At 39.9% G+C, this 12796-nt stretch overlaps 1 long non-coding RNA gene across 4 annotated transcripts; it reads right to left on the minus strand.

Annotated features, from left to right (window-relative positions):
• Nucleotides 1–9811: 9811 nt before the first annotated feature.
• Nucleotides 9812–11979, minus strand: LOC123119964 (uncharacterized). Of its 4 annotated transcripts, none has more exons than XR_006459133.1 (3): nucleotides 11543–11943; nucleotides 11242–11439; nucleotides 9812–11135 (listed from the first exon to the last, which is right to left on the minus strand). It is a non-coding gene; the product is annotated as an uncharacterized lncRNA (long non-coding RNA). The 4 variants fall into 4 exon arrangements; XR_006459132.1 differs by having other exon boundaries at nucleotides 11529–11943; XR_006459131.1 differs by having other exon boundaries at nucleotides 9812–11439; nucleotides 11543–11979.
• Nucleotides 11980–12796: the final 817 nt, after the last annotated feature.

A 12796-nucleotide genomic window follows, 5' to 3' on the forward strand; every position in this document is an offset into this window, starting at 1 on the left:
GAAGGGTGTGCCTTTTGTTTGGGGTACCGCACAGGAAGAAGCCTTCACGTTATTGAAAGATAAGTTGACACATGATCCTTTACTCCAACTTCCTGATTTTAATAATACTTTTGAGCTTGAATGTGATGCTAGTGGAATAGGATTAGGAGGTGTGTTATTACAAGATGGCAAACCTGTTGCATACTTTTATGAAAAATTGAGTGGGCCTAGTCTGAACTATACTTATGATAAATAATTATATGCTCTTGTTCGGACCTTAGAAACATGGCAACATTATTTATGTCCCAAAGAATTTGTTATACATTCTGATCATGAATCTTTGAAACAGATTAAAACTCAATCAAAACTGAACCGTAGACATGCTAAATGAGCTGAATTCATTGAGACTTTCCATTTTGTCATTAAACACAAGAAAGTTAAATAAAATGTTATTGCTGATGCATTGTCTCGTCGTTATACTATGCTTTCACACTTGACTTTTAAATTTTTGGTTTGGAGACCATCAAAGATCAATATGTGCATGATGCTGAATTTGAAGATGTATTGCAGAATTGTAAAGAAGGGAGAACATGGAACAAGTTTGTCGTTAACGATGGATTTCTGTTTCGTGCTAACAACCTATGCATTCCAGCTAGCTCCGTTCTTCTTTTGATGTTGCAGGAGGCGCATGGAGGAGGATTAATGGGACACTTTGGCATCAAGAAGACATAGGACGTACTTGGTGCACATTTCTTTTGGCCAAAGATGAGACGGGATGTTGAGCGTTTTGTTGCTCGCTGCACTACATGTCAAAAAGCTAAGTCACGACTCAATCCTCGTAGTTTATATATGCCTTTTCCTGTACCTAGTGTTCAAAGGGAGTATATATCTATGGACTTTGTTTTAGGTTTACCTCGAACAAAGAAGGGGAAGGGTAGCATATTTGTTGTCCAGGATAGGTTCTCAAAAATGGCACACTTTATACCATGTCATAAAAGCGATGATGATGCTAATGTTGCTGATTTGTTCTTTCGTGAAATTATTCGCCTACATGGTGTGCCAAATACTATTGTTTCAGATCGTGATACTAAATTTCTTAGCCACTTTTGGAGATGTTTTTGGGCTAAGTTGGGGACTAAACTGCTTTTTAGTAATACTTGTCACCCCCAAACTGATGGACAAACTGAAGTAGTCAATAGAACATTGTCTACTATGCTTAGGGCTGTTTTGAATAATAACAAGAAAATGTGGGAAGAATGCTTGCCTCATATTGAAGTTGCTTATAATCGTTCGCTGCATTCTACTACTAAGATGTGCCCTTTTGAGATTGTGTATAGTTTTCTACCTCGTGCACCTATTGGTTTGTTGTCGCTTCCATCTTCGGAGAAGGTTAATTTTGATGCTAAACAACATGTTGAATTGATCTTAAAAATGCATGAGTTAACTAAGGAGAACTATCGGGGATATACCCCGCGGTATGACTCAGCTGGATATATGACCCGGCTGAGACTTGGCGCTTCATTGGTAACCCGCCTGAAGACTGGCGACTCACTGGTCCGGCGACTCACTGGTCTGGCAACTCACTAATGACCCCGACGGTGGGTCAGATGGATGACAAGGCCCAAGGCCCAGAAGGCCGGCTCATATTATGGTAGGCCGGCTCGAGAAGGAAGGCGTAAGGAATATTACCTTTACAAGGGAAGCAAGACTAGGATTCTACTTGTAATAGAATAATCCTAATCCTATTAGGAATCCACATGTAACCCGCCCCTTCAACTTATATAAGGAGGGGGCAGGACACCCCAAGAGGGACATGTTAAGACAGACAAGTCAATAGCGCTCGAGGTAGAGGTAGCGAAAGAGCACCCTTGTAATCGTGAGCATCATGATCAATATCAATGAAGTAGGATGTATGCTTTTACCTCCATTGTGAGTGGCCGAACCTGGGTAAAACCTCGCGTCTCTCGTCCCGCTCAACGCCTCTCAAGCTACCAGTTAGTTGCGTTGGCCTCATGACTAAGTCCTCTCACTATGACATCTGTCGTGACAAAACCACGACAGTTGGAGCCCACCGTGGGGCCACGCATGGTGGTGTTGAGTTCTTGGAGGGATCTATATCTAGGATCGAGAAGTTTGCAATTTACAGGTGAAGGAGAACTGGCACGGAGCAACAGTCTTGGGCAGAGCCGCCGTCGGGTTAATTGAATCTGTTGGTTAACTATGAAACTGGCAGTGCAAGTTTTGAGTTCAAAGGAAGTTTAGGGTTACTTATTTTACAGCAGACAAACATGAACCGGCAATCCATCGAATCTGAAAACAAGTTGATATCCACTATGGCAGCCGTCGACCCCATTGTTTTGCTCAAGTTGTCGTGTAATAGTTTAGCGGTGGTGACAACTCTTCAATCCTGGGAACAAGCAGTCGTGTAGGGTCTGACCAAAGCTGGCATGTTAAAGGAATCGTTACTTCCCTGGATCAAAGTCTACAGCCGTCCAAAAGGTCTCCATGGGTAGGATTGGCAGACTACTAAAGAGATGAATCCGATTCAGACTACAGATAAAAAGACTAGCCTTTCTTCCAGCGCCAGCCACCATGCTCTGAGCCGGCCGCGACCCGGACCTTTTTTTGGAAATGGAGGCGTGCCCCCGGCCTCTGCATCATGACGATGCATGCAGCCATCTTATTGAACGATCCATGAAGTAGCACAAAGTCATCAAAGTATTACAGCTCGCAAGCGGAGCGAAACTAAAGAAAAAGAAAAGTACATGCTCGCAATGACAACCGGAATGGCAGAAAGAAGGATAAGCTTCCTAAACTCCTATCCTATTATGCGACCGCCATCCGAACCAGTTGAATATAACCCGTGCTACCATCTCCCACTGGTTGCACCTAGTAACCAAAGGCTCCCCGGATTCCAAAGGAGTGAGTAAGGACCACGTAGGATCCATGCGGTAGATGTGAAGATGACCTGCAAGAAAGTTAAAGTGTGTTGTCTGTTAAAAATAAAATCATCCTACAGTTCCATATAGCCCACAAAAGCGCACATATTGCAACTCTAATACGAGCCGCGGTACTATGTTCAACCCAGTTAACCACGTTCCAAACAACGACTCAATGTCCACTAGAGGATTAATGTTGAAGGCTATATGAATCATTCTCCAAAGCAACTTGGCAAGTGGGCATTCAAAGAATAAATGTTGTATTGTTTCATCATGATCACAAAAACAACAACGTGAACTACCTACCCATCGCCTCTTGATTAACTTATCCTTGGTGAGTATTACTTGCTTGTGGACAAACCACATGAAGATTTTAATACGCAAGGGAACCTTAATCTTCCAAATATGCAACGATCTCAAGATTGGGCCAGAATTAATCAAATTCGTATAAAAAGATTTCACCGTAAATACCCCATTTTTAGTTAATTTCCATTGCATCGAATCCGACTGGTCAGAGAGTTGAACATCAATCAATCTCCGGACCAAGTGCATCCACGCAGCCCATCGCTCACCAACTAACGCACGTCTGAACTAAATGTTCAGGGGAATCATTTGGAAAACTGTGCCTACGTAATCCTCCTTATGTTGCACAATGTTATAAAGGGTGGGATATTGTACGGCCAAGGGCGTCTCTCCTAACCACGTATCCTCCCAAAATCTTGTTGACATCCCATTGCCAATCAAGAATTTAACCCTTCAAAAGAACAGGTGTTTCGTTCTCATAAGCCCTTTCCAGAACGGTGAGTCAGTTGGTCTCATAGTAACCTGGGCAAGCGTTTTCGTCTGTAAATACTTATTACGCAGAATCTGTGCCCACATGCCCTCGGGCTCCATCTCTAACCTGTAGAGCCATTTGCTCATAAGGCATTTATTCTTGATTTCTAGATTCTCAATACCGTGACCCCCCTGGTCTTTTGGTCGGCAAAGGATATCCCATCATGCGAGATGATATTTCCTCTTGGCCTCATCTGACTGCCAGAAGAAATGAGATCTAAAGAAATCAAGTCGCTTCCGTACCCCTTTCGGCATTTCGAAGAACGATAGTAGGAACATCGGCATACTAGTCAGTACCGAGTTAATCAGCACTAGCCGACCTCCATAAGACATAAGCTTGCCCTTCGAGCAGCTAAGCTTTTTTTCAATTCAATCTTCGATACACTTCCATTCTTTATTGGATAACTTGCGGTGGTGAATTGGTATACCCAAGCACACATTGTAACAGAAATATATTTTACGGGAACTAAGTTAAATGAGAGAAAGCACTAGTAATATTTGTGTTGTATTCTGACCATTTTACTTCATAGCCAACTATGGCTTGATTAGGCATTTCTAAATCTCATTAGCTTGTAGTCTGAGGCAAAGTACAAATGACTTAATTTTTTAATTGGAATTGTTTGCACCTTTAATCGCACAGAAGATCATAATTGCCTAATTATTTTTTACTTATCACTATTTTCCCCTCTAATCTCATCCATTTGCATCTTTGTTTTAGAAAATATTTCAGCCTTCTACATTTAGATGATACTAAAAAATGCCTTGGACCAAATTAAATTGCAGTTGCTATCTATACTAGAACAATGCATGTGCGTTGCAACGGGATATAAATATTCTAGTACATTAGCTTGTGATTTACCTATCAATAATAATGCGATTGTGTGAATAAATATTTATCAAATTCTGACCGTGAATTACCTTATATTTTGATTAGGAGTTTGGTAAGTAGTAAATTAAAGTGGAATTGGTTCAGAAGGTAAGTAAATTAAGGTGATTGATTATCATATAAGTGGAAGGTTGGACGAAGTGGTGGTGGGAAGAAAGGTGAAATGGGAACCTTATGGTCTTTTTAAGTAGTAGACATACAAAGTAGTAACTAATGGTATTTGGCTTCGTATAGTGTAGTAACACAATTACCCTCAAGTGAAACTCTAAAATATTTATCAAGTGCATTCTTCATTAAAATGATAAAATTACCATCCAATTTTAGCATGTACTCAAGTATCTCATGAACCACATATCCAATAAAACTAGATTCGTTTACTAGTTCGTTCTTGATGTATGCACGTGTATATACTACTGTCATTTATGATTGATGAAACAATTTTACTATTAAATTTACCACAGAAAATCCTACAGGTACGATTCCCAATCATTTAATAGAAGCAATGCATTTTTATTATAGCATGACCATGTGAAAAAATAGTTTAACATTAGATGGCGGAGTAGTGATGAGCAGTGCCCAGTAATAACTTTATTTACATTACTATATTTTGACAAAACTTTATCATAACTAGTGATGGGCCATCGTGGGATCTAGTAAGACGGGTTTTAATATCATTACCATGCAAGACGTCTTTTTACCATCATCACCAAAGTTGTGGTCAAACGTCACGGGGCGGACGCGCAGCATGGTAAAGGATTTTAATCCCATTACTATATGGATGCCAGCATTTTACAATCATTAGCCACAGGTGAGGGGAAACCCCACGGGAGTGAGAGATTAGCGAACACAGGCAATCACCGACCGGCGCGCACGATTAGACATTCTGCGCTCCCGCTCAGTTTAGCGCCATATCGCCATATATATATATATATATATATATATATATATATATATATATATATATACATACATACATACATACATAAACACTGTTCTGATCACAACCTGAACTTCCTGAGTTACCCAACCTGACCTTCCCCAAGTACTAGGTTGAACTTCAGCTAAAAAGTGTCCAAATCGATTGCGATATACCGTTGGAAATCTATTGACAAGAGTATCATGACCCAAATTGAATTTTTGGCAAAATGTAAGCGGTTTAAGAGCAATTTTGAAAACCCTTTTTTCCCATACAAAAAATGTGAATCGTATTTTCGATCGCATTTCTAAACCGTTTATCGGAATGAGGCAAATAATATGGTGCTGGAAATCTGCTGCAAAACTGCTCCTTCCACATGTTGATAGTTTTCTGTAATTCCCTATGGTTAAAGAGTAATTTGGAAAATCATAAAATTTCGCAAACCGAACAGCCGAGTTCACTAAACGGCTAATCCAATTGAGGCAAATGATATGGCGCTGGAAAGCTTATAAAAATGCGCTCCTTTTTCGCGTTGAATGTTTTTTCTAATTTTGAATGGTTTAAAAGTAATTTAAAAAATGATACAAGTTCCACCGAATTTGTATTTTCGAGCTAATTTTTGAACCGTACGTCCGAATGCAGCAAATAATATGGCATTGGAAAGCTCGAGGAAATGCGAAAAAAAATTGTATCTATTATTTCTCCCAATTCCTCGCGGTTTTTAGTAAATTCTGAAAATGGCTAAAAACGTTTTTTGGCCGTAATTTCTTCGAACTTTATAGGAATGAGGCAAATAATATACCGTTGAAAAGCTACGGAAAATGCGAAACTTTTTCATGTTGATGGTTTTCTCTGATTCCTAGCCGTTTTCAAGTAATTTTGAAAATAGTGAGATCGTGTGTTCTACCTTTGTCGCGAAACAGATTCTCCGAAAATGCACCGCGTGAAGAACTTGAACTTCTCGGCATGTCTACCTGAACTTCACTCTGTTTTTCACGTGCTTTTTTTCGCGTTGCTCTCCATCCACTCACCGGAATTGAGCAACTGATATCCAGATAGAAAGCTGTTGTAAACATGCAACTTTCCTGTGTTGATCATTTTTTCATACTCGCGACGGTTTTAAAAGTTTTCATCTGAAATTTATTCAATGTAGTATTTGAACTTCCTGCTGTTTTCACGTTGAACTTCTGTGACATATTTTCGTTTGTAATTTTCTCATCCATTCGTCAGTGTTACGCAAATGATATTCCTTTTGTACAAACCTCTCTCAGAATAATTTTTTTAACTTTCTCCGACCGAGGACTTGAAGTTATAACAACAAAACTTTTAGTCTTTGCTTTTTTATTCTTTTTAATACGGAATGCACACCATGTAGTACGTGAACTTCTGGCGGTTATCAATCTGAATTTCTCTCGGTTACGTGAGAATATCTGAATTTTTTATGAATTTTAATCTTAATTTCTTAATCTCTTATTATGAATTTTGAAGCGTTCTATTTTTAAAAGTTGAACTTCTTGTTATTTTATTTTTGAACTTCTTTTTTCCATTCTTTGCTTACGAGGAAATTTTGAGTTTTCTATAATCATCGAACTTCTCCGTCTTTTTAATATGGACTTCATGGTTTTTCTCTTAATCTTTTTTATGAAATTTTGAAGCGCTCTATTTTTAAAAGTTGAACTTCTTGCTATTTCATTTTTGAACTTTTTGTTTCCATTCTTTATTAACGAGGAAGATCTGAGTTTTCTATAATCATCGAACTTCTCCATCTTTTTAATTTGGACTTCGTGGTTTTATTTCTTTTAGTTACGGGAAAAATCCTGAACTTCCTGAGTTACACAACCTGAACTTCCCTTTGTAGGAACCCGACCTTCGGGGCTATCTTCGCAACCGTGTCTCCCCGCGTGAATTATTCTGGTCAGTCGTGTTCTATGTGATGTAAGTGTAATCTGGAAACAGTTTTTAGCAACTAAATGCTCATTTTAAATAGGAATCTCGCTCATTAGCGGATTTGCTCTCGAGTCGTGATGAACGTGTGATGAGAATAATATTTCGATAACTACATAACCTGTCGCAGCAGTAGCATTTGAACTTCCCCACGTGCTAGGTTGAACTTCCGCAAACATTGCCCAAATGCGGCTTGCAATATACCGTTGGAAAGCTATGGAGACGAGTATCATGACCCAAGTTAAATTTTTGGCAAAATGTACATGGTTTAAGAGCAGTTTTTAAAACCGTCTTTCTTCATACAAAAAACGTGAATTGTATTTTCGAGTCTATATCTAAACCGTTTATCGTAATGAGGCAAATGAGATGGCGTTGGAAAGCTACTGCAAATCCGCTCCTTTCCCATGTAGAAACTTTTTCCAAATTCTCTACGGTTAAATAGGAATTCTTTTTAGTGGATCCTTACCATATTCGGCGCCCTGAGGTGCAAGGTGGGGACATGGAAAAGCTTATGTATAGAAAACCGAGTTATTTGAATTTTGAACTACTCTATAATTATAAATTGAACTTCTTGGTTTATTCTTTAGTAACGGGAGAAATCCGATTTTTGTAAAAAACATCAACCCACACTACTATTATAAATTGAACTTCTTGGGTTTACTGTTTTAGTAATGAGGAAAATCTGAGTTTTTTATATACATTGAACTACTCCGTTATTTTAGTTTGGACTTCTTGGTTTTATTCTTCAAATAGAGCATACAATATACCCCTTTTGGAAAGTTGTTGAATAGAAAAGAACTTTTTCATGTAGAGCATTTTTGTTCCAAATTTGTAATGGATTGAGAGAATTTTTAAACTTCCCCGGATAGAGCACTTGAACTTCTTTCAACAAACCTTTTAAGTTTTTGTTTTTCTATACTTTTATTGTCACCTGAAATGCATTCCTTGCAGTACCTACACTTCTCGTTGTTTTCACTATGAACTTCTGTCGCATTTTTCTTTATACGTCGAATTACACGCAATTGATGGCCGGATGCTATTTTTGCCATTTTAAAACATGTAATTAGAGGTCGGACGTCCCGCAATATAAATTCTGAACCATGCACGGAGGTGCACGTGAACTTTTTGCAACAAATCTAAGTTGTTTTCATACTTCAAACTTCTCTGTTATTTTAAATTGAACTTCTTAGTCTTATTTCTTAGAAAAAAAATATGTTTTCAAATAAGCATCAAACATTTTTTAAAATTGAACCTCATACTTTTATTTTTCATATAAATGGAAAGAATTTGAGTTTTTCGTAAACATCAAACTACTCCTTTTATTTTAATGTGAACTTCTTTAATTTTATTCTTTAGTAACGAAATAAAACCTGTGTTTTTTTTATAAATATCAAACTTCTCTATTTTTACAATTTGGACTTCTTGGTTTATTTGAAATACTTTCTTTTTCCATTTTTTTGAAACCGTAAAACAATGTTCTTTTTATAAAAAAAAACATCAAAGTCATGTGTTATGTTAATTTGAACTTCTTGTTTTTCTTCAGATACAAAAATTTCTGATTTTTTTATAAACTTCGACATGCTATGTATCGCAAATTTGAACTTCTTGGTTTAGTTTCAGAGACGGAAAAAATTGTCTACTGTTTTGTCTTTTAACATATAGGCTTTTTGGGGTTGGGTGAACTTCTAGAGTTTATTTTTGTGCAAAGTTACACACACACATAATAGAACACACACCCACACACTGATGCTCACATGTTGTAATTTTTTTGAAGTGAATTTCTAAACTTAAATTTTGTTTATGCTCTTTTAAATTTATTTGTCACTTAAAGTTCTAAAAAATCAAAAATCTCCCATGTTTTTCCTTGCATGTTTAAATAGTTTGAACTTGTTGAGATACACATAATACACTTGACCTTCTCGAACACAACAGTTTGACCTTCACAAATAAAAATTTAAACCATTGTCAGCACCCACAACAAAACATTGAACATTTTCATATTTTATATTTGAACCTCTAGGCTTTTCTAGAAATGGGAGTGAGCGACCACAACAAAATAAACTTTATCTCTGTACTGCTCCCTGATGAATGATTTTTTTATTCCATATGCATCTTCTAGGCAGGATGTGTTCTCCCTAAAAAACAATGTCTTTTGAACTTTCTGGGTGGAACTCGTTGAACTTCTAGATTATTAAAAAAGATGCCCTTTTTAGTTCTCAATCAATATGATTTTTTAGGAAAGGTACTTAGTTTATGAATAAAAAATTATCCACACTGGGACAGAATGTTCTTAGTCCAGGAACAAAACATTACTTCACATAGGAACACAAATTTATTCACACAGGGAACAAATGTCGTTACATTTTCTACTTTTGCCGGGAAATAGATGAACTACGAAGAAGCCTATCTCTCTCACTTGAGTAAATGGTTCATACAAAATGTTCTAGTGTGATCTATCTAAACAACAACAGCAGGAACAAATTTCACAATGCGTCCATGTACACTTTTGAAGATGAGTTGCACTAGCATTAATCAAGTTGGCCTGTTGAAAATCAAACACAATGGACCGCAGCCATGTTAATTACTGCTGAAAATTGTCGGCCATACAAATTACTACAGAAACTGGTCAAAAACAGTTGACCGTGTGCAGCCATACTAACTTATATTTTGTGGAATAAACACAGGCAGCTTAGAGGCATACTTTTTGTTCTTACTGATGACCTATAGAGCATGTAGGGAAAGATCTAGGGGAAGGACTAATCAATATTGAGCTTGAGCGACCATCTCAACAATAAATCCAAAAGAGGCAGCAGCATATATCATGCTACACTGCACCTCAAGGGAGATCGAATCCCCATGTTGAATAGTATCCCAGCAACAGCAAGATCACCCACCCGTTCAAAGACCGACTATCTTTCCTCGTGAATGGCGACAAGCACCAGGATCAACACCTACAGGAAAGAGTAGATATTCAGAAGCATAACAACAACTTCAGCTTCATAGCTCAACCCATGGACCGCAATTTGAAATCAAAACAACTGTGTTTATGGCTTCAAAGATATCTTCAAGCAAGACCCTTGAAATGGAAGTGAACCAAGTAGTAGTAACGCTCCAACACCCCACCAACGCCAAACAATTCCTAACCTATTTAGTACTGGCCCAAAACCTATTTTGTAATTTTTTTCTCTATTCATTATTTATCAGTAAGATGAATTCTTCCCAAAATCCAATGATTGAACTCTCTAGACTATAATCTTTTAACTTCCAGATTACTTTAAAAAATACGTACTTCTTTAGATGAATGTAAACGGAGAAGTTCGCACTTACTGTTTGCTGGTATTGCATAAAATTCTGTTTTTTTAGTGGACACTTACAAGACGTGGAGCATCAGACAAAAAATGCCAATGGTTAGTGGCAGCTTGAAATAAAACAAGAAACAAACATGGGGATGAAGATTTTATTGTTGGTGCTTCATACGAATGAAACCACCTGCTCCTTGAATTACTTCATCAACACGAGAACACATTGGACTTGGCTGCGCCCTTCCTCATCCTGTTTTTTCTAGATTTTGGTGAAGTTCAATTTTGGCCTCCCTATTGTAGTACCATAGCAGGTCAAGCATTCAACAACCATCTTGCTGAAATAACATGGGTGAAAAATGACAAAAGGGTACAAAATCAAATGTACGAGGTGGAGACGATGAACGTTGCTGCAGTAATTTCCACAAGCTGTGGCTGTTGTACCTCCAGGGGCTGCGTACTTGAACGGGCTGCGTACTTGAACGGCCAGAGGTGGCTCCAATGAACGCCCTTCGTGCTGCGGTTGTGGAGCCCCACCGGGAGGAGGCTGCGCGGCGGCGGTGGAGCCTCGCCTGGGCCAACCTAACTAGTCAGGGGTTCCGTCCGGACTGCTAGCAGGAGAGGGGCATGGCGGGAGGAGACCTGCATGGCACGGACGAGGCGGGGATCAGAAGTAGCTCGAGGATGGAAAGGGAGGTAAAGGTGGAGAAGATCAGGGGGCGAAGGGTCACCGGGGGTGACGCACTGGTGCGAGAAGGCACGGCGGCGCTCGGACGGCGCGTGGATGCCGGAAGGAAGACGGCGTTCGGCGGCATCGAGGCATCAGGCGACGACCACAACTGGGCGGGGGGTCGCGGAGAGGCTCTCGTTGGCGATTGGATCCCGGTGGTGGCACGGCGGCCCGGGGGTCCGGGGAGGGCGGGCTGCGGCGGGGCGTCCGGGGAGGGCGCACGGCGGCAGGGGGCTCGTGGCGGCGGGGGTTCCCGCGAGGGCGCGCACAGCGGCGGGTTTCGGCGAGGGCGCACGCAGCGGCGGGTTCCGGTGAGGGCATGTGCGGCGGCGGGATTCGAGGGCGGCGGCGGGGTGAGGCGCTCGGGGGAGGAGGCGGGAGGGTTGGGTAGCGGGTCGGGGCAGCGGTGTTTTTTTTCTTTTCCCTGACGATTCGGAGTTCGGGAGGATGTTGTGGCAGGAATAGTGTTAATCCGGGAAAATTCTTCCTATCACTTAGTGGTAGTTACCTCCACATTTTCTATCACTGGATTTGTTAAGATGTGTGCTTTTCTAAACGGGTTTCCAAGCTAGTGTTTATTTATCAACCCGTTTGGCCGTAACAAACACTACTATTTTCCTGCCCTTTGAAATCATGAGTATTTTAATTAGTTTGTCGCATGGCCGCCGCCCAGCTGCACTTTTGGATCTTGAGCGGCTTGGCAGATTTCTTTCTGGTGAAATATCCAGTACTAATCAGTTTTTGTATCTACGTACATGATCTAGATAATAGGGGATTTGGAATTAATGGCATCTCTTTGTCCATGGATCTGATTAGCAATTTTGATCGTGCTACCACCCAGGATCATAGGCATCTGACGAGGGACAACAACGGTGGTTGGGCGATAGACTCGACGGAGATCCGCCGGCGATTGCATGGAACGTGCGGCAGTGCCGAGGACGGCGCCGTAGCAACACGCATGAATGTCTGATGCATGTGGCCATGATCAATGTTTGCTAACTCCCCGTGATGCATGCGTACCATGACATATGCATCAAATTTGTATATCGAATGTCTCAACTCGTTGTACTCGATGCAAGTACCATTCTTCTTACAGTTTCCAAAACAAAGTATATAAACTTTTACTCCTTCCCCGAAAGACTATATATTCTATATACTCCGACGAGCTACAAAAATATGCTCAGGCGAATGCTTCAGAATTATGTACACAGATGCACACACTTAATATTTAGGTCGAAAGAAAAGTATATATACATGTTTCTTTTCAGA

The sequence above is a fragment of the Triticum aestivum genome, chromosome 5D, assembly GCF_018294505.1.
Source record: "Triticum aestivum cultivar Chinese Spring chromosome 5D, IWGSC CS RefSeq v2.1, whole genome shotgun sequence".
Classification (NCBI taxonomy): Eukaryota; Viridiplantae; Streptophyta; class Magnoliopsida; order Poales; family Poaceae; genus Triticum; species Triticum aestivum.